General features: G+C 46.5%; 1 protein-coding gene across 3 annotated transcripts in view; it reads left to right on the top strand.

Moving 5' to 3' along the window:
- Positions 1–2201: 2201 nt before the first annotated feature.
- WSCD2 (WSC domain containing 2) overlaps positions 2202–20444 on the top strand; it is a 229759-nt gene continuing 211516 nt past the window's right edge. The window contains exon 1 of one of the 3 annotated variants that reach the window (XM_075898761.1): positions 2202–2880. The gene's annotated coding sequence lies outside the window, so the exon portion shown is untranslated. Of the gene's footprint in view, positions 2881–3586; positions 3814–20444 lie in introns of those variants that run through there. The other 2 variants (XM_014572916.3, XM_075898762.1) reach the window with 2 other exon arrangements.

The raw sequence follows: 20444 nt of genomic DNA on the forward strand, positions 1-20444 counted from the left end.
TCAGCCGCTTTTCCGGAATAACTTGCCAGCTATCTACACTGGCCCCTTGAATTTCCGGAAAAGCACTGACGATCTACTGTAAAATCATCAGTGCTTTTCCGGAAAAACTATGCTGCTCCCGTTCGGGCAAAAGTCCTTTTCCGGAAAACTGTTCTGGAAAAGGGCCAGTGTAGACAGCACAGATTTCTTTTCTGCAAAAAAGCCCTGATCGCGAAAATGACGATCGGGGCTTTTTTGTGGGAAAGCATGTCTACATTGGCACAGATGCTTTTCCGGAAAAAGTGCTTTTCCGGAAAAGCATCCTGCTAATGTAGACGTGCTTTTTCCGGAAATACTTATAACGGAAAACTGTTCCGTTTTAAGCATTTCCGGAAAAGGGTGCCAGTGTAGACACTGCCCCCCTGTTTAAAGTTCAGGAAAGTCAACAGGGCTTTTGGTTCATACCAGCAGAGTCTGCCCAGAGCAATTAGATCTCAGCGCTTTGGTGCACTTGGCAAGTCTCAGCTTTGTTGCCTGCACTGCGACCAGCCCATAGTCAATTATGGACTTACGACTAACTCCTTTACAAATCTGGCCCTAAATTTCTCTGTACCTCGCTTCCTCGTATGCAGATAAGGATCACAGTCTTGCCCTGCCATACAGGTGCCTTGCAAGGACAAATACAGCAAAGATTCAATGGTGCTCCAAAATTTCGGTAATGGAGGTTGTAACAGTACCTTTGTAGCCAGGCAAAGGGCTAATTTCCCACAACATTATTTCCGTCTAAGCTCCCTGGGCATCGTCCCAGCTAGCACACCATTTAATGCACTGTGAAGTGCATGGCAGGGCAAGGGGGAGCGGAATGCCTTGGAAAGGGTGTCTCTCTTCCCATGTTTGCTCAGAGGGGTAGTTGGAATTAGGCTCACAAATACTGCGGGTAGGGGCTAGAGCTAGAACTATCCCTGAGCAGCCACGGGGAGCAGCTGGGAGCTTGTTCTCTCCCCTTCAGCAGCTTTGCTTGTCCTGTGCATTGCTGTCACTGCAGCTTATGCAACAGGAACGAGGAGGCAGGGCCTGGAGTCATGCATTGCCTCTCAAGGTGGGGCTATATTATGCCTGAGGGAAATGCACATTTAGTGGAATCTAATATAATTGCATATACAGGCTTTCCCTGAGTTACAGACGTCCGACTTACGAATATCCCCCCATGCACACACAACTCACCAGCAGCCTCCAGGGTGCAGGCAAGCGGCACAGGCTGGGTGAGCAGCACAAGCGCTGGCCCAAGGACTCAGAAGAGCAGGGGGCAGTCGCACAGCCAGTGGCTGCAGAGAAGTGGCACTTCGAAGGGAAACCATCCGCTTCTCTCCAGCCGCCAGCTGCACGGCTGGCCCCTGCGCCTCTGCCCACACACACACTGCCCACCACCTCCCAGTGAGGGGGGGATGGGAGAAGCCTCTGGGGAGGGAGGTGGCAGTCAGGGGAGAGGACCGGCTGCAGGAGCCGGCGCAGAGCCTGTGGGGAGAGGGCAGGGGTGGTAGCCAGGGGATGCCCAGAAGTCCCCTTCAGAATCTCCACCCACCTCCTCATTCTCCTCTAGTTAAACCTGCCTTTCCTCAAGCACCAGCATTCAAGGTTAAATGAAAAACTCTCTCTACTATTTTGCATTGCAGACGTACAGTATTTCAGCTACAATAACGGGTTAAACCAGCTTTGGTGGGCCAGCCCGGGAACCTCACTGCCAATTAAAAGATTGTTTCTATGGCAAAATGTATTCTGAGTTCCAAACAGCTGGCTTACAAACTAACTTTTGGAACACAACCCGTTCCTACCTTGGGGACTTCCTGTAATATTGGGTGTTATATTTCAAAAATATAATGGTAGTGACTGTAAGCTTTTGGGGGCAGGCACCTTCCTTTGTTCTGTAGTTGTGCAGCTCCAAGCACAATGGATTCTTGGTATAATTAGAGCCCCCAAGCATGACAGTACTACTGATAATAATCGCAGGCAGCTGCTGCTAACTCCAACCCACTTTTGGTTCCCTTTGGTTCCCTACCAGCTCTGCCCTGGCTGCTTTTTGCTGTGTGCCTGGCTCAGGTCTAGGGAGCATTTTCCCGCTGTGACTGTGCCTTCACAGTGAGCTTTTTAATGCTGTCTGCCTGGCTGAGCTTTTTCGGGGGTGGAGGGATGTGAATAAGCAGAAGGTGGCAGGTGGGGGGGGGGGGGGGAGAGAAATCTCGAAGCACCGGCTACCCCCTTACGAAAGTGGAGAGATGGCAATTAAGGAGTTAAGCAGTAGGCAGTGCTGTAGGCCTGTGAATAGCAGCGTGCGGCGAAGCAGAGCTGCAGCAAGGAGAGCTGGATAGAGATGTTAAGTAACGGAGATCAGGACGCCTCAGCCGCATCAGGAGCTGGAATCCTAGCTACAGGACAAGGGTTTCCCCCTCTCCCCCACCAGCCAGGGATATTAGAGGCAGTGGCTGGCATGTAAAGCATCCTGGGCAGAAAGCAGGAGTCACAGGATGGACAGAGCTTCTGGGAAGCCTCCTTCTAGGTTGCATGAGGGGGAATTGCAGTGACTTTAGCACTGCCATCCTTTCTGGAGAGGAGGACTCGGAGACACACACACGCTCAGGCTGGGGCTACTGCATTTGGGGGGGATGTTCTCCCCCTCCAACACAAGCTGGTGCCTTGGTGGAAGGCAAAGCAAATGCCCTTCTGACCAGGGTGGCAAGGGGGAGGAGACCTGCTAGAGGAGAGGGTCCTGTTAAGAAAGGCAGATCCTGTACTACACTGTTGGAAGGACCAAGGGAGCACACGAAGCAGCTGCAGACTTAACCCGGAGGGAAGAATCCTGACCCTGACCTCTATGGAGTTTTGAAGGGACTGCACATTGCTCAGGTAAGAGGGGAGCAAAGCGAGTAGCACTGGGGGCTATTGTGCTAGGGCTGCTGGAGAAGGTGGCTTATTTTAGTTGTTTCATGCTGAAAGCAAGTAAACAGCAGATTCTTTGCAAAAAGTGATGTCTATAAGGCTACTGGGGAGAAGCAGGAGAGAACGGGTTACAGCGATTACCAGGGCCAGAGGATTATTGACAAAGTTTCACTTTGCCAATAAACTGCTCCTTGGAATGAGGAATCTGCTCTGTTATCTTCCCCCATTTGCCATATGGGAGACGCTTTAAGGACCTTATTAAAAATACAGAGTGTGACAAAGGATGAGCAGACAATTGCATTTCCACTCATTGTTGTCCCCCTAAAAAAACCCTGCCTCCTGCCCCCATGCTGGACATGACCCCAGAATCTGTTTCTATGTCTCCAAGCTAGGAATGGGGAAAAGCAAAGAGACAAATTTTCTGTTAATCTATAGTGAGTGTTTCATGCTGTCTGTGCAATGAAGTTATAAACCAATTCCTGTGAGCACCCCGGCTCAGAAGAGGTTAAAGATCCTTTGCAAGGAGGTGTTAATAATTCTATTATTGACAGTGATTTCTCACCATATTCTGCTGGTTTCAAAAGGGCTCCTAGACTTGGAGAAGGGGGGGGGATGGAAGGAGGAAACAATCTCTCTCCTATACTATGTGCAGGAACATTCGCAGCATGGGAAATTGGGAGAAAGCTGCTTATCCTTCCAAATGAACTTTCCTGATTCATTCTGCATCTGGAGCTGACAGCTTCTTAATATATTTGTAACATGTATGTAGAGAAAAAAGGGTGACAGGGCAGTCAGATAACAACATGAAGGTTACCTTGAGCTGAAGATTAAAAAATAAATAAAAGGAAGCCTACGCGTCTTCCAGCCAGGCACGATGTAGTGAAGTGTCTCTGCAAATGAGTAAGTACATTCATGGTTCAAACAAAAATATTTGGGCAAACTTTGGAGAGGGGAGAAGACTGAGGTGAGGTGGGAGGGTGGTACATTCTAGAGCAGAGGGCAGAGCTGTTTAAAAAACTGGCTGGAAGCATGAGATATATCTGCTACATTCCAGTGACCCCTCCAGTTCGTATCGCTCCTTCTTGCACCACTGGCAGCTGTAAACTCTCCACCTGCTAGTTTACTCTGGTCCAGTTATTTTAACAAATCATGAACACGGACCTACAGGGGCCACCTCTCTGGAAGCATCATCCCCAACTTAATCCCTTTGCTCTGGTGCTCATCAGAGTCTTTCCCTCTAAGTTGTACAGGCGTTTTTCTGAGCTGGTTTTTAAATAGGCAGCCCTGTTTGAAGGGTTACTGAAAACAGCAGCTTGGCAAGCTGAATGGTGAATGACGGGCTGGTTCTCCATTCATCTGCTATCCCTCAATTTTAGCCTCTTGTTATTCTGGGTTTGCATTTATGACAAATGCAGTTCGGTGCTCAGAAAAGGACAAAAACCATGTTGGGAAGGGTCCAGGGAGCCAAAAACCACAGTCTCATAGAAATGTGAAGAAGAAGATCTTTTTCACACTCTGCAAATACTAGGTTGTCTCTATGTGTCAAGTATAGTGTTAAATGTCTTGGCCACTTGCCTTGTCTTTTGCATTCTGCATTCAAGGTCCCCAGAAAATCATATACAACCCCTGGCCCTCTTTGTTCCCAGCAAGGGCCTGAGATGTGGGGCATCTTCTCCGAAAGGGTGAAGTGCTGCTGTTTTCACTCCAGTCCAGATTTCCTTTGACTTCAAGAGTAGGTTTGCCTGAGACAGAGCTGCAGGAGGTGGCACTGTAGCCAGGGCTAGTCCAAGAAGCACTAAGGCAAGCTCCGGTGGTTCGGGCTGCTCTGAGACTGTTTCTGCGATGTTACAGTTGTTCTCCACACAGAGAATGTGTTTCAGGTAGGGTGGCCAGGTGTCCGGTTTTGAACTGGACAGTCCAGTATTTGAGCTTTCTGTTCAGGAAACAAATTGCGAAAATAGAAATGTCGGGTCTTTTCTAACTAAGATGGAATGTTGATTGCAATGTTATGTCAAGTGTGACTGGTATTTTTTTTGAAACCATCTGGCAACTCTAGTTTCAGGTCTTGTGTGTATAGTCCACGCCAACGTTTTTAGCCTTAATCAATTGCTGCCAACTAGGAATCAAGGGGTTTCATGTTCTCTGCCATTTGCCGTCCCCAGTTCACCACAGGCCCTGCAACTTACCCATGTGCTACAGCCGGAGCTGGAACCCACTCTCACTGCTCAGTAGAAAAGTGACTAGTTTCCTCCCACTTTGCAGTGGGGAAGTAGAATAACACCTCCAGAAGCACAGTCTGTAATGCGAGCGGAGGCATGTTGGCAGAGATGTGCAATTTCACATTTCACAGGATCAACTTTTCTGATGGCGAACAAACAGTTTCCATTTCTGATCTTCGTCAGGCCTTGTATTAATTTGCTAGCAGCCTGATTCTGTTCTCAGAATGGTGTCAGTCTGGAGTAACTCCTTTGAAGTGAATGGAAAGTTGGTGCAAATGAGGTATCAGAGTCACCCCTGGACTCCTCTTTAGCGACTGGCAGCTGTTGTGTTAATGACCAGGTTGGGAGCATTAACATGTTACCCTGGGGTGTAGTAAGGGAACAGATTGGCTAGTGCATGCATATGTTTTATATGGCTAGACACACTCCTTGCTTCACAAGATTTGAGGTTGCATCAGGGCCTGGCCACCAGTCCAGCTGCTTGCATTGGCTTGCTAAAGTTAAAGGCACTTATTAGTGAGGAGAGAAAACTTCTGGCACAATCTTGACAGAGCTGATAATTGGAGGTGAGTGACTAAATTTGGATCCAGATCTGTGTCTCCACATTTTCTGAAAAAACTTAAAAACAACGAATGGTCCTGCAGCACCTTAGAGACTAATAAAAACGCAGATGGCACCATGAGCTTTCGTGGGCACAACCCACAATCTGCTGCTATGGGGGGTGTGTGTGTGTGTGTGTGTGTGCGCGCGTGCCAGGAAGTCAGCTGATATGGGTTGAACCCTCCTGGATTAGCATTCCTGGACATGCTCATTTTCCAAAGTGCATAATCCATGCAGCCCGAGCATCGCTGGCTGCCTGGCTATAATTGCCAAATGCTCTAAAGTGATGTTTTTTCAGCTACTTAATTTTGGACAGTGCTGCTCTGTAGCAACTCACAGCGATTCTCTAATGCACACTGCTCTTTCCCATTCCATTCTCCCAGCTCCTCTTTGCAAGAAGCCCGAATTTAATAGGAATTGCTGAATACATTCACAGATGCTAAAAGCTCAGATATACATTGATTAAGTGCATGGGGCAGGGGGAGGGAAAGCGGGCAGCCCAAAATGCAGTGCAACGCGTTGGCATAAAGATTTCTAATTAGAATGAATTTGCTTTGCTTAAATAAACAAATCAGGAAAAGAAACTGTCAGTTGCTAAGCACCCCTCTGGGTCTCTTCCCACCTCCTTCTACAAAGGATCCACTACAACTCTCAGGTGGTTCAGACAGGCAAGCAGGGCTTGAATACCCCCGGTGAGTGCAAATTGGCACCTCTTTGTATCTGAAGAGCAGCTGCTGACAAGGAGAATTCACTCCCTGGGGGAACCCAGCAACAACATCTCTGTTGCCTTCTGCCTGGCTAGGAGCAGCTTTCATCTCCAGCTAGACCCACCTGGTGAGCTGCTGAGGAGATGCAGTGATATAATTGTTCCCTGTCATGCACATAGTTGCTTTGTGCATTGTGTAAATCGGCTTCAAGGTCCCTACAAAACAGGGGTTACTCTGACTCCTTTCCAAACACAGTTCCCACTCTCAGAGGCCTCCAGCTGTGATGGAACTCAGGCAGAGAATCTGGTCTCTTGTCTAGAGTTATTAAAACAATCATCGTTTATATTAGTGCCAGCCTGGGGTCCTATGAAACTCCACAGATCCTGCTGTCTCCCCACTGAATAGATAGCAGGTTTAAAACAAATAAAAGGAAGTTTTTTCTTCATGCAGTGCACAGTCAACCTGTGTAACTCCTTGCCAGAGGACGTTGTGCAGACCAGGACTTTAACAGCGTTCAAAAAAGAGCTAGATAAATTCATGGAGGGAGGGTCCATCAATGGTTATGAGCCAGGATGGATAGGAATGGTGTCCCTAGCCTCTCTTTGTCAACAGCTGAGTGACAGGGGAGGGATCACTTGATAATTACTGGTTCTGTTCATTCCTTCTGGGGCACCTGAGGACATTGGACACTGTACGATGACTGGACTAGATGGACCTTTGGTCTGACCCAGTATGTACTTACCTAGATATCCTTCTTTGTCTGTTTCCATATAGCACCACAGCGTGCAACCTTTTGGTGCAAAAATAGGACTCCTTGGGAAGTGTGTGTGGCCAGAGTTTTTGGAATGCTGTAAGAGGTGAAAGTTGAACTCCAGTGGATTTCAGGTGCTTTGTTCATTTAGAGAAGAATATGTTCAACATTCTAACATGCAGGAGCCCGGCATGGGAGACACACGGAACGGCTCCCCTCTGTCCCTGTTAGCTTACATGGGTGGGCAGGGTCCTTTTGCAGTTCTATCCCTGGTGCGAAGCACAGGAAGTAATAGAAGGCTCTGTGGTGGCCTCAGATTTGTTACCATATATGTAAGAAAGAATTTCTTTTTTTGTGTGGCAATCACACCCTCTTTCTCTTCATGTCATATCTCAATTAAATACATTTTAAAACTGCACATTCATTAGCAAAAGAACCAATTAGACCACTCATCAATATGTCATTGTGAGGGATGGCTTCTCCTTTCAGGTTCACATACCATCAAATCTTCTACTTCATCACTATCGTGAATCTCTTATAACAACAAAAATACTGGGCATAAACTAGACTCACACTTACAACTGTCCTTAAACTGAGGGCAACTTGACATCTTGTTATATCTTTTACCTGAGAGTTGTAGCCAGAATACTCTTTTTTAAAAAGAAAACCTATCCTATGAGAAATTCTTCTGCTGCTTGATTTAGTTTTAAATACACTGATAAAAATAACATCTTCTGCTTGAAATGGGATTTTGGCTTGCACCATGCTGTGCATAATCCTAGATTACTGACCTCTGGGGAAGGACTGTGTCTGAGAACTGGAGAAGTGTGGTTTTATGGGTGTGATTAGTTTTGTCTCTTTTACACTTGGAGATTCGTGGGGATTAATTGGAGACATAACTCAGTTGACCTTCACACACAGTCTTAAGGAGGAGCATTTCAATGATTACTGAAAGGGATTTATCATTTACCTGGTAGGAAGCTGAATTAACCTTCCAAAATTTTCTATTGGAACTTCCATTAAATGGCTTATTCTCCTCCCTGAACAATAAAGTCCAGTTCCCCAGATTGTTCAAGGTCTACCCAACAAAACAAGTCTGTTTTTAGCGGCACATTAGTGGCTTGATTTAAAATGTGGACGAAGTCCAGCAAGGAGTCTTAAAGGGAGTGCCACAAATTATACAAGTATTTTGTCATCAGTTTCTTATTGGTGTCTATAAAGCATGAATCAGATCCACTGTTGGAATAAATTGTCAGAGGTCAATTGATGATCCTATCACAATTGACATCAGCCCAGGTTGTAGCTCAGTTGTTCTCAAACTTTTTGGCCTGCTCTGTCCAATGAAGACCTTTCTGTGGCTCACCAGCCAACCATCCATGGTGACAAAATGGGTGCAAGAGGAGGTGGTGGTGCAGAGTCTGGGAGGGAGGTTGGATGCAGGAGTGGGCTGAGCCAATGGGAGCGGAGGAGAAAGCCTCCACACGAGCAATTCCATATGCTTCCATCTCCCCAGTCACTTCCTTCCCTTGTGAGGCTCAACCTCACTGACCCCCTGCAGTGGGAAGCTGGCGCTGGTACACCAGTCTTACACGGTGGGCAGGGCTGGAGTCCTGAGCCCATGGCTCACAGGCAGAATGGTCCACAGACCACACTTTGAGAACCACTGATTTAGCTGCATGTGTGTTCTCCATAGAACCATCTAAAAGAAAAACAAGCTTTTAGGTGTGTGTTATAGGAATACAGGGGTATTTTGTAAGACTCTGCCCTTGACTTTGTCATGTTTTTCATCACTGAGGCAACTGCCAGAATTTTGTATTTACAAATCTGGAGCATTAAGGGTGTTTGTGTGCACTGTGGGGGGAGTTGCACTAAATAACACTGAGGTCCTGCACAAATAACCCCCAAATCGCTCTTTTCCTGGAGAGAGGAAGGAACTTTTAAGGCTTCAGAATTCCATTTGGATAGTTGCAGTCAGAAAACAAGAGATTTGCAGGGAATGGTGCAGTGGCTCAGAAGCCAGCTATGTGTCCAATCCATTAACTCAGAAACAGAAATAACAAGCCAGGCTGCTACAACCTCCATTTTTTAGCTCTATTTGACTGTATTTTTACATTCCCTGCCCTCAGTTAAAGTCCTGGACACTCTCTCTCTCTCTCTCTCTCTCTCTCTTCTGCAGCCTTCTAAACACAAGCAGGCTGCTGGCCCAGCAAAACAATGTCATGGGGGGCAATGGAGCCAAGCTCCTAGTAAAAAACCAAATCTATTTCCTTCACCCCGGCGATACTAGCAGTTCATCTGTGTGTTCAGCTTGCTGCTATAATCATGTGTCAATTCCACTCTGAGGGCCAGATTCTCCCCTTTGATTTGAGTCTTTTGAGCCTTTCTAGAGATTCAAGCAAGGGGATCAGCAAGCAGCCAGCTCTTTCTACCCACGGGTTCGTCAGGTGTCCTGCCCTTCCTGCTGCTGGCATGAGAGTGGTGTCATGTCTGAAGGGAGAGGTTCACTGTGCTACAGTGTTCCCAGCTGATGAGCCATGGCCAGCTGGTGTGCAGAGAAGTCCTGAGACATAGAAAGGCCCCCCTCATCTGGGAACTACAAGCAGCTGCTTTGAAGTCTGCTACTCAGTCGGCCTGGGATGAGGGATGGAACCTTGTCCATAAAAGGCACAGGAGAAGCCTGCAGAGCATTGATATAGGAAGCTCTCCCCCACAACACTCAACATGTTAACAGCTGATCCAACTGACCAAAGGTACTGGGGTTTCCCCCCCCCCCTCACATTTTCTTTAAGGCTGAATTACTATCAGTGAGTCTGAAATTGCTTCTGTCAATGTCTCAGATAGGCCAGGCGGTATAAGGTGAAAATATCACTCCTAGTACGCCTGGCACTGTATAATGCTAAAAGCTGACTGACCCTTAGCTAAGGCTGCAGAGCAGATGTCCCTCTCCTGTCTCAGTGCCTCTGGGTTTCACTAGGTTAAGAGCATCCAGCTAGTTCCACTCTGCGTAACAAAGACCAGACTCTAAATAATGAATCCAATGGGAGCGTTGGCCCAATATACCTTGGATAAGGTATACACCTTCAATTATCAAGTCATGTCACTTCCTGCCTCAGTCCCCCCTTCCATAACATGATAGTGACCTCCACTGTAAAGCACTTTGAAATTTGTGGATGAAAAGGTCCAGGCAAGAACTCAGTATTGTTATCACTTTGAGTATCCAATATCTGATACAGGTCCAAGCTATTCTGAGTGGGTTCTGTCACTTAGGAATTGCCAACTCTTCGCATTAAGAAATCATGGGTCAGGCCCCTGAAAATCTTGACATTGGCTTTAAAATGATGAATTTTTAAGAAATTGGTGCTCACTTTATTCATTTTCTGATTTTTCAACCATTCAGATGCGCCTGTGTCATGTTTTAAGCTTTGCTGGTCTAGAAATGTCCTTTATTTAAAAAGGCAGCTGAGTGGCTCACCTTGTCACATGATTCTAGGCACTTGAACTTTCTGAAAGACATCCCATCTCATGTGGCTTGTGGTGGAACAGCAAGAGTTGGCAGTGCTACTGGAGGATAGGTCACACGAATTGTTGCAGAAACACAGTTCCCAATATAAAATTGCAGTGCAAGTGTTTTCCCCTCCGTTGTCAGGTGGGTCACAGGTGCTGGTAGGAGCACGAGGCTGTGGAAAAGAACCGGAACAAAGTGTTCTTTTGGGAGGTAGGGCCACTTGTATCCAGTGATAGAAGAGGGAGGTGTTGCTGAATGCTCTGGCTGCATTCAAGTTTTGTTGGCTGTTTAGACAGCACAGTGCAAGATGTGTATGGTCTGAAGAGAAACCAGACTATTTAGACAGCAAATAATAAGACAATAAATATCCTAATGACACTGTATACATCCATGGTATGCCCATTTTGTTTGTCCCATCTCTAAAAAGATATATTAGAATTGGAAAAGGTACAGAGAAAGGCAACCAAAGTGAACAACTTCTGGATGGAAAGGGGATGACAAAGCTGGATATGGAGGTCGCTGGTGTGGAGAAAGTGAATACAGAAGAGTTATTTATTCCTCCACATAACACAAAAAACAGGGACCATCCAATGAAATTAAGAGGTTGCAGATTTAAAGCACCTACAAGGAAGCATTTCTTCACACAACACACCTGTGAACTCATTACCAGGGGCTGTTGTGAAGGCCAAAAGTAGAACTGGGTTCCAAAAAAGAATTAGATAAGCTCATGGAGGACAGGTCCATCAAGGGTTATTAGACAAGATGGCCAGGGATGTAGACCCATGCTTTGGGTGTCCCTCGGCTTCTGACTGCGCAACAAGAAAGGGATCACTTTGATGATTCCCTGTTGTGTTCATTCCCCATAAAGCACCTGGCTTTGGCCACTGTGGGCAGATACTGGGCTAGATGGATCATTGCTCTGACCCAGTATGGCCATTCTTAGACATATGGTTTTGCCTCTTTGATTCTAAAACACGTGAGGTTACACTGCTTTCTAGCCCAGACTCTTTGGTATACTCAAGGGCTGTGTCTAGACTGGCAAGTTTTTCTGCAAAATCATCTGTTTTTGCGAAAAACTTGCCAGCTGCCTACACTGGCCGCTTGAATTTCCGGAAAAGCACTGACGATCTCATGTAAGATCATCAGTGCTTTTCCGGAAATACTATGCTGCTCCCTTTTGGGCAAAAGTCTTTTTCCAAAAAACTTTTGCGCAAAAGGGCCAGTGTAGACAGCACAGTACTGTTTTCCGCAAAAAAACCCCGATTGCGAAAATGGCGATCGGGGCTTTTTTGCGGAAAACCGCATCTAGATTGGCCACGGACGCTTTTCCACAAAAAGTGCTTTTGTGGAAAAGCACCCTGCCAATCTAGACGTGCTTTTCCAAAAATGCTTTTAACGGAAAAGTTTTCCATTAAAAGCATTTTCGGAAAATCATGCCAGTGTATACGTAGCCAAGGAGCATGTGGTGCAAATCCAAGTGGGAAGGGATAAATGTATCTTTTGAACCCACCTTTTGTCCCTTACCCAATTCTAGTGTGGCACTCATACATAATTTTACATGTGCTTTTTCCCAGTGTGTGAGCAAATGTTCAGTCTTCAGAGAAATGTGCTGTCAATGTGGGAATATGGACTCTTTGGGAAAAGTTGTTGCAAACAGCAAGGTAGTTTAAGGCAGAGAACAATCTATTATATATTTGAGAGAGATTGTGTATTGGTCTGTCTGTTCGTCTGTAAGTCCATTTGTTCAAGAACTCTTCCTGAATAGTAAGTGGGAAGACTACCAAATTTAATATGCAGTTCCTTCTTATCATAACTGAAAGCAAGGTTAATAAGTTTGGTTGTGCCAGGGTAACAGGATGAGCATGGAATGTGATTGTTTCTCATCAAGTGGAAAGGGAGGGATGTGATAGCAGGGACAATTATACTCACAAATGACCACAGGACAGCAACAAGCATGGGGGATAGTTATACCCCAGAAGGACCACCAGGGGGCAGCAAGAACTGCATACTAAATCCCCGGGAGCAGCTTCACCCCCAAACCTAACTCCTGCACCCTTCCACATCCCTAGTCCCCTGCCCTAAAGGACCTGTGCAATGCTGGGTAAGTCTTCTAGTTTAACTAACAAAAGTGAATTCCTGGGGTAGAACTGAGCATTGGCATGTGGGCTGACTGGTTTTCCTGCCTGCTGTTGATCACTGCCTCTGTTCAAAGACTGGTGTTTACAGTGTCCATAAACAAATGGCACTGATAAAATACCCTAACTTCATCCCTGATTCCTCTGAGTGGTTGGAGATGTTCAGTATTGCTGCAACCAAAGGCTGAGGTTCATTCTACAGCATGGAAGGAGGGAGCAGAAAATCCATTATCAAGGTCTTGCCCACACTGACATGCCTGGGTTTCACCACATAGAAATCAAGTACACCACTGTGTCCTTCATGCTGGCACTACTCATTAAGAGTGTGATCTGCATAGCACAATCATTTCTTCCTCTAGAAGCTTGACCGTGATGAACTGACAAGGACAGAATTACCTTTTCGTAACTGCTCAGACATTTGAAATTGGAATTGAGCATAGCTGAGCACACCCTGGGAGAGCTGCCATCTCTTCCTGGAAAAAATGTGGCCTGGGGAGATTTCAGTAATGACAATGACAGTTCCCCTCTAGCTAGAGAGCTGCCTGACTCACAGATCCACTTCTGTGGCGTGGTCAGTGTAATTCCATTACTGTCTTTCAGCTGTTCTAACACATCCAGCCGAAGGGCCCGTCTGGGCTGCAACGCGGGAAGCAGCCTGATGTCAGCTGTTTCGGCTTTTGTAGCTTGTTTCCTGGCAGAGCCTGCTCAGCTCACCCTTCTCAAACTGTAGTGAAAAGACTTGGAAACCTCAAAGTGTTTGACACAGGACAGTATCCCATCTGTGGGGTCCTGCAGCCTGTGCACCTACCTATGGCCATGGACAGTGCAATCCCCTCGCTGAAGGGTGAAGACACAAGGTCCCACCCCCGCCAACTGTTTTCAATGGCCAATGGGAGTGTAAATAACGTTGAGGATCTTGTCTGAATCTCTGTGGCTGCTTCTTTCACATTTTCACACTGAGGAGATGCAGTACAGTGACTTTGCCCCTGGCGTGTACCCGGTCTTCATCCGTATCCCACAAAGGGATCCCGTGTCTGCTGGGGATTTAAAATCCTGTTTTAAAAAAGTTAACCAGTTAAATGTTAAGTTAACCAGTTAACCAGGAACCCATGGGCTGGGGGCTGCTCCTGCACAGCCTGCCACCCGGTAAGCTCACGATGCGATGTAACTGGTTAACAGGTTAACCTTTTACATTCCTAGTGTTTGCCAATCTCCATCCCAGGATGGAACGATGTGCAAAGGCCTCCAGAATGCACTGTCATGATAAAGGCAGACTTAAGGGAAGCCAGGGCTACCCAGTCCCACACACGCTTAGCCAAACCAGAGCGCTAGAGGCCAGATATCAGAGACATTACTGCTGGCCTTGGCATACAATGACTAGGCCAGCGACCAAGCAGCTGGTGTCTGAGGCCTTCCCTGACACAAGGATATATATGCATGTGGTGCTGTGCGGCCTCTGTTACAGTTAGGGTCCGGCCTACACTGCTGCTCTCAGTGGGTTGGCTGCTGGGGCTAACGCTTTCCTCAACATCCTCTTCTCCTGCGTTTGCCTTTGGCCTGGCCCTGCCTGCTGTGTTCTTTTCCGCCAGGCCGGCCCTTGCGTTGTGTAGGGGAGAGGCCGGTTCTTCTCTCTCAATCCTCCTGCTTCCAGTCCACCAGAGCCCATTCCACAGGCATTGCTTTGGGTGCTTTCTGGAGTAAACGGCGTGTTTAACCTTGAGCCCACCTCAGTCCTGACCCCCTGTGCAACAGGCTTGCTTGTGAGTCAGCCTCTTGTTCACGCCCTCTACTGCATAAGTGACTCTGACCCTTCTGGACTAGACAAATGAGCAAAGACTCGCCCCTCTGAGTCCTGGAGAGTTCTCAGTGAGTCAGTGGTGACTCAAACACCAATGGCACCTCTTAGACTCCTTTGGTTCCTGAGCTCAACCATCTTACCTAGCAATGGCTGATGGATGAGGGCAGCTCTTTTGCTGGTCTCTTTCTGCATTTTTTCTGTCAGCCACTTCTCTTGTCCTTTTTCTTGATTTTTCCGGTGGTTTCTTGCCATTGGCTCCTGAGGGAAGATGGAGTGACTCAGACCTCCTCCAGCATGCACTGCTCATGGCCTCTCTAAAGGAATCTGGCCAGAGGCATCTCCCAGCTTACCTGCTCCCCTCAGGCTTCTACCTTCTCCTGTCAGAGTGGATCTGGCTGGGAGACCTCACACAGATAATGTCTCCCCCATTAGGAAAGCAGGATAAGGGGACCTGCTGAAGGAAGGGAGGTGGGGTGAGTTCTTGTGTGGACTAAGGGATAAGGCGTTCCACTGAAGAACGTACCCCACCTCTTGGTACCTGTGGAGGTGCAAGTAAATATAGAGGTGGTGGCCATTTTATTGCTTACCCTATTATTGAGGATGCTAGATATGGGAGCTCATGACATAATTGTGCTCACCAGCAACTTGTCAGTAATTCCTTCACTAGGCCTCACACTGGCTAAATGTAAGATCAGGGTCCAGATCCTGAAAAATATTTAGGCACCTAACTCGTATTGAAATCAAGAGGTGTGGCATCTTTGAAGATCTGGGCCCATGTCTCCATCTAGGTCCTGACAGCAGAGCATTGGCCTAGAGCTCCAGAAACCAAGGTCCAATTCCTGGCTTGGTCATCGATTTTCGATTTTGCCCAGGGCAAGTCAGTTAGGGCTTGTCTTCACCATAGGGGCTGCTGTGCTGCTGTAGCTATCTTGCAGCAAACCCATAGTGTAGCTGCACCCTACAGTGATGGAAGGGTTTCTGCATTACTGCAGACAATCCACCTCCCTCAGCAGTGGTAGCATGAATGCTTCTGTTGGCCTAGCTGTGTCTACTCCAAGGGCCATTCAGCAAGGTTACTGTGCCCAGGAGTGTGGGTTTGTCAATCTACATTTTTAGTGTATTCCAGGCCCTCATCTACCTCAGTAACTCATCTGTAAAATGGGGAACCCAGGGACGCTGTGAAGATAAACCCATTAATAACTGGGAGTCACTCAGATGAGCCACTGAGAGTCCCTAGATCTAGATGGAATCTGTTCCCTTTTGTTGGTATGGAATTTCAGTTACAACGGTATCTACCATGGATACAGCAGGACATTGGCCAACAATACAGGGATGACCCGGGGGGAGAAGAAATCGACCCCATGTTGCTGTGGCTTTTCATAACAGTGTTTTAAAAATATCATCCCAGCACCTAAGCACTCACTGAAAGAGTGGAATATCAGAGGGTATGTCTACACTACCCCGCTAGTTCGAACTAGCGGGGTAACGTAGGCATACCGCACTTGCAAATGAAGCCCGGGATTTGAATTTCCCGGGCTTCATTTGCATAAGCGGGGAGCCGCCATTTTTAAAACCCCGTTGGTTCGAACCCCGTGCAGCGCGGCTACACGGGGCACGAACTAGGTAGTTCGAACTAGGAAGCCTAGTTCGAACTATCTAGTTCGTGCCCCGTGTAGCCGCGCTGCACGGGGTTCGAACCAGTGGGGTTTTAAAAATGGCGGCTCCCCGCTTATGCAAATGAAGCCCGGGAAATTCAAATCCCGGGCTTCATTTGCAAGTGCGGTATGCCTACATTATCCTCCTAGTTCGAACTAGGAGGGTAGTGTAGACATACCCAGACAGAGTAGCAATGGGGCTGATAGCCTCACCAGGCCCCCGATCAAGTTTTGTGTATGGTCCAGCACCATTGCTCTTGGAAGGGGAAAGGGCCAGGGCCAGGACTGAGAATGACTGCTACCCCCACCATGTCCGAGATCCTAGGCCTGCCTCATCTTGAGCCTCAGAGATGCCCTGACCACAGCAGTCCAGAGAGAGGTACCCCGACAGCATCTCCCGACTCCCCACCCCCACTGGCTCCAATCAAATCCCAGTCCCACTGTGGATGCAACAAGGTTGTACTTTACAATGACTGCTCCAGCCCATCTCCACAAACTTCTGCTCTTTCCCCCACTACCCCTGAAAGATGCTTACCATCTTCAATACCGTGGAAGAGACTTGTCAAGCCAGGGAGATTTCCTTCCCTGTACTGCAGCTAAAGGGAAAAAGAACAAGCTGCAGAATACCTTGCATTTCAAAGGCTTCCACCATTTCCCCTTCTTTTCTTTATCTTTAGTAAAAGATTAAAAGGTTTTTGATTTTATTTTTTTTTTGCCAGAGTGCTGAGCAGGGTGAAGTCTAAGATGACCCCTTAGAGATGTTCCCCAATGTGCTGATTATGCCACTAATATCTGGCTTCTTGCTCTCTGGGGCTCCCCAGCACCCTGCCTTACTGGACCAGATCCTCTGGTCTTCCCCAGACAAGACAGAGCCAGGGTAACTGCCCATTTCCCCCAAAGAGCAATGCGGACACTGAACCACTTCAAGTCTGGGAATGCAGTTGTAGGGCATAGAAAGCAAACCTCAAATGGGACTAAACCCCCAAATAAATCCATCCTTCTCTGAGTAACCGTTTTACAAAAAGAAAGCTGTGAGGATGTTCTCCCTCTTTATCAATGAAAGAGAGATATGCACACTGATTGCTCCCCCCAGGTAACAATTATTTGCACTGGGCCTGATAGTAAACAAAAGTGTTTTTATTAAGTGAAAACAGAAAGATTTAAGTGGTTGCATGTGAAAACAGGCAGATCAAAGTAAGTTACTAAAAAAAAAGAAAAAAAAGAAAAAAAGAGAAAACAGATAGCTATTTCTAATGCATTAAAGCTTATTGCAAACTTATCTAAAACCTGTTCTTATTCCAGCCACATCTTCAAATCAAAGATGTTTTTTCCCTCTGGCTTGGGTCTCTAGCCTTCCTTTTGGGTATGCCACGGCAGCCAAAGACAAAGGGACTGAATTTACTATTGTTTATATAGACTTTTCCCTGATTGGAATCTTTTGTTCTACATCCTCCCTTCCATGGAATACATCTCTAACTTTGCAGACTAAAGTGATACATACACCAAAATAGGAGTTACAGCTCCAGCTGCTTGTAACATTAAAATAGGTAGGTTACATGAGATATTTTGTCCAAAACATCTTCAGGTTATGCCTATATCATAAGGTTATTCCATAAAGCATGTGGGGAATATCACAATCATCTCTCCCCATTCTCCTTATCTAGTGCGACTCCCCTGGTCCAGGGGTCTTCCCTGGGGGATGTTTCCTCCCACTGCAAACTGCACCTGGGCTTTCCCCCTTCACTGCAGCCTCCCACTGATCACTCCCAGGCCTACTTGTTCTGCAATCAAAGCTGCCAGCCTCAGCTTCAAGCCCAGCCCCAAAAGGGCAAGTCACCCTGTTAGTTGATCTCACATTGTAGAGAAAGGTCCTATAGGCAGTTTTCACACTGTCAGAATGTGTCTATATATGGCTTAAATCTTGGCCCATTTCAAGACAGTGGCAAAATTCCCATTGCCTAGGATGGGACCAGGATTTCACCCCAGGAATTTTTAGTTTGTGTAAAGGAAACCATTTTTGACAAGAGGAAGCTGAGGAATACTAGGGGCAACTCTGCAAAATGCCATTTTTGTCTTTACACTTTAACCAGCAACCGTCTCCACCAATTGGGATCCAGTTGCAAAGCCCTGTGCATGGAAATGCTAATGGGTCTACAGAGGAGATACCACGACAACCTCACCATGGAGCCTGTAAAAATGCAGACAGAGAGCCTGCATTGGATTCAACAGCTGCTTCGTTTGAGGAGCTCCCATTTGGATCTAAGCAGCCCCCTTGCAGGGAAGCATATGCTGTCACAGGGAGACCACAAACTGCTTCTCCACTTGCATCCCAGAGCATTCCTCACTCCTGAAGCAGCTCACTAGGGGAGAGCTGACATAGGCAGGCATCTGCTGTGTGGGCAAGGAAACAGGCCTGGGGAACATAGACATCCCAATCAGACAACAACTTTTATAAAAGCATAGTCCTGTGGCACCTTAGAGACTAACAAATATATATAGGATCATGAGCTTTCGTGGTAAAACCCACTTCCTTAGATGAGATGATCTTGAGTGGAAAAAAGGGGGAGACCCTCAGAAGAACAGGGGATCCCCAATAAGACAGAAAATATCTTATTGCCTCTTTATAATTCCATGGTACACCCACATCTTGAATGCTGTGTGCAGATGTGGTCGCCTGGTCTCCCCCTTCTCCCCCATAAAAAAAAATCTTTCAATTGGAAGTTTCAGAAAAGGGCAACACAAAAGATTAGGAGTGCAGAATGGCTGCTATATGGGGAGAAATTAATAAGACTGGGACTTTTCAGCCTGGAAAGAGGCCACTAACAAGGGACATGATAGAGATCTAACACATCATGACTGGTGTGGAGAAAGTAAAAAAGGAAAAGCTATTTGCTGTTTTCTATAACACAAGGACCATGGGTCACTAAATGCATTTAAATAGGGAGCAGGTTTAAAACCAACAAAAGGAAGTATTTCTTCACACAACACAGTCAATGTGTGGAACTCCTTGCCAGAAGATGTTGTGAAGGCCAGGGCTATAAGAGTTAAAAAGTGTTAGATAAATTCATGGAGACTAGATCTATCAATGGCTAGTAGCCAGAACGGGCAGGAATGGTGTGTCCCTATCCTCTGTCATGTCTGGAAATGGATGATAAGGGATGGATCATTTGATAATAACCTGTTATCTTCATTCCCTCTGGGACACCTGGCACTGGCCACTGTCAGCAGACAGGATACTGGGCTAGATACCTTTAGGCTACGTCTACACTGGCCCCTTTTTCGAAAGGGGCATGCTAATTTTCAACTTCAGAATAGGGAAATCCGCGGGGGATTTAAATATCCCCCGCGGGATTTAAATAAAGATGTCCGCCGCTTTTTTTCCGGCTTGGGGAAAAGCCGGAAAAAAGCGTCTAGACTGGCCCGATCCTCCGGAATAAAGCCCTATTCCGGAGGATCTCTTATTCCTAGACGTAGCCTCTGTCTGACCCAGTATGGCCGTTCTTATGTTCCTATGCTGTGCATGCACTATTCTCTCCAATCGCTGAGAATTTGCACACATTTCGTGAAGATCCTTTCTGTTGCTAGTTGGAGAAAGCAGGAAGGCTGTTCTTCAATTAATATCACACAGAGACATGTCCTATTTGCAATTTTATATTCCAGCATGCTAATATTATATTAGCATCATGGTTATTCATTTACATTAGTGAAAACAAACACTGATCTAGTAGGTTGTTCACTGCAGCACAATGCTAGTTTAAAGCAATTAGCCCCTCTCAGAAAAATGATAGAGCATCTCTGCTCTTTCCAGAAGCATTTTCAGGGCCTGTTAAAGGAAACCCAAGTACTGTAAGCTCAGATAACACTAATGGAAAGAGTCAGATAACACACGCTTGTGATTGTTACTGGGTAATTAAAATAGTAATACAGTAATATATTGGTAGATCACAAAAGGCTGTCTACAGTTACCTGTTGTCCTGGATTGAATTGTAAATGAATGCATCCTTATTTATGTTATTACAGTGATTTCAGTGTCCCTGGCTGTTTTAAATCATCTGATCTGCAGGCATTGTATCGTGTATATAATTCTGGAAATATGTAGGCATTTTCTGCTTTCCTTTATGAACCACCTTTGCCCTGAAGTACAGCCCATTCATTGCAATA

Source organism: Pelodiscus sinensis, chromosome 15 (genome assembly GCF_049634645.1).
Source record: "Pelodiscus sinensis isolate JC-2024 chromosome 15, ASM4963464v1, whole genome shotgun sequence".
Taxonomy (NCBI): domain Eukaryota; kingdom Metazoa; phylum Chordata; order Testudines; family Trionychidae; genus Pelodiscus; species Pelodiscus sinensis.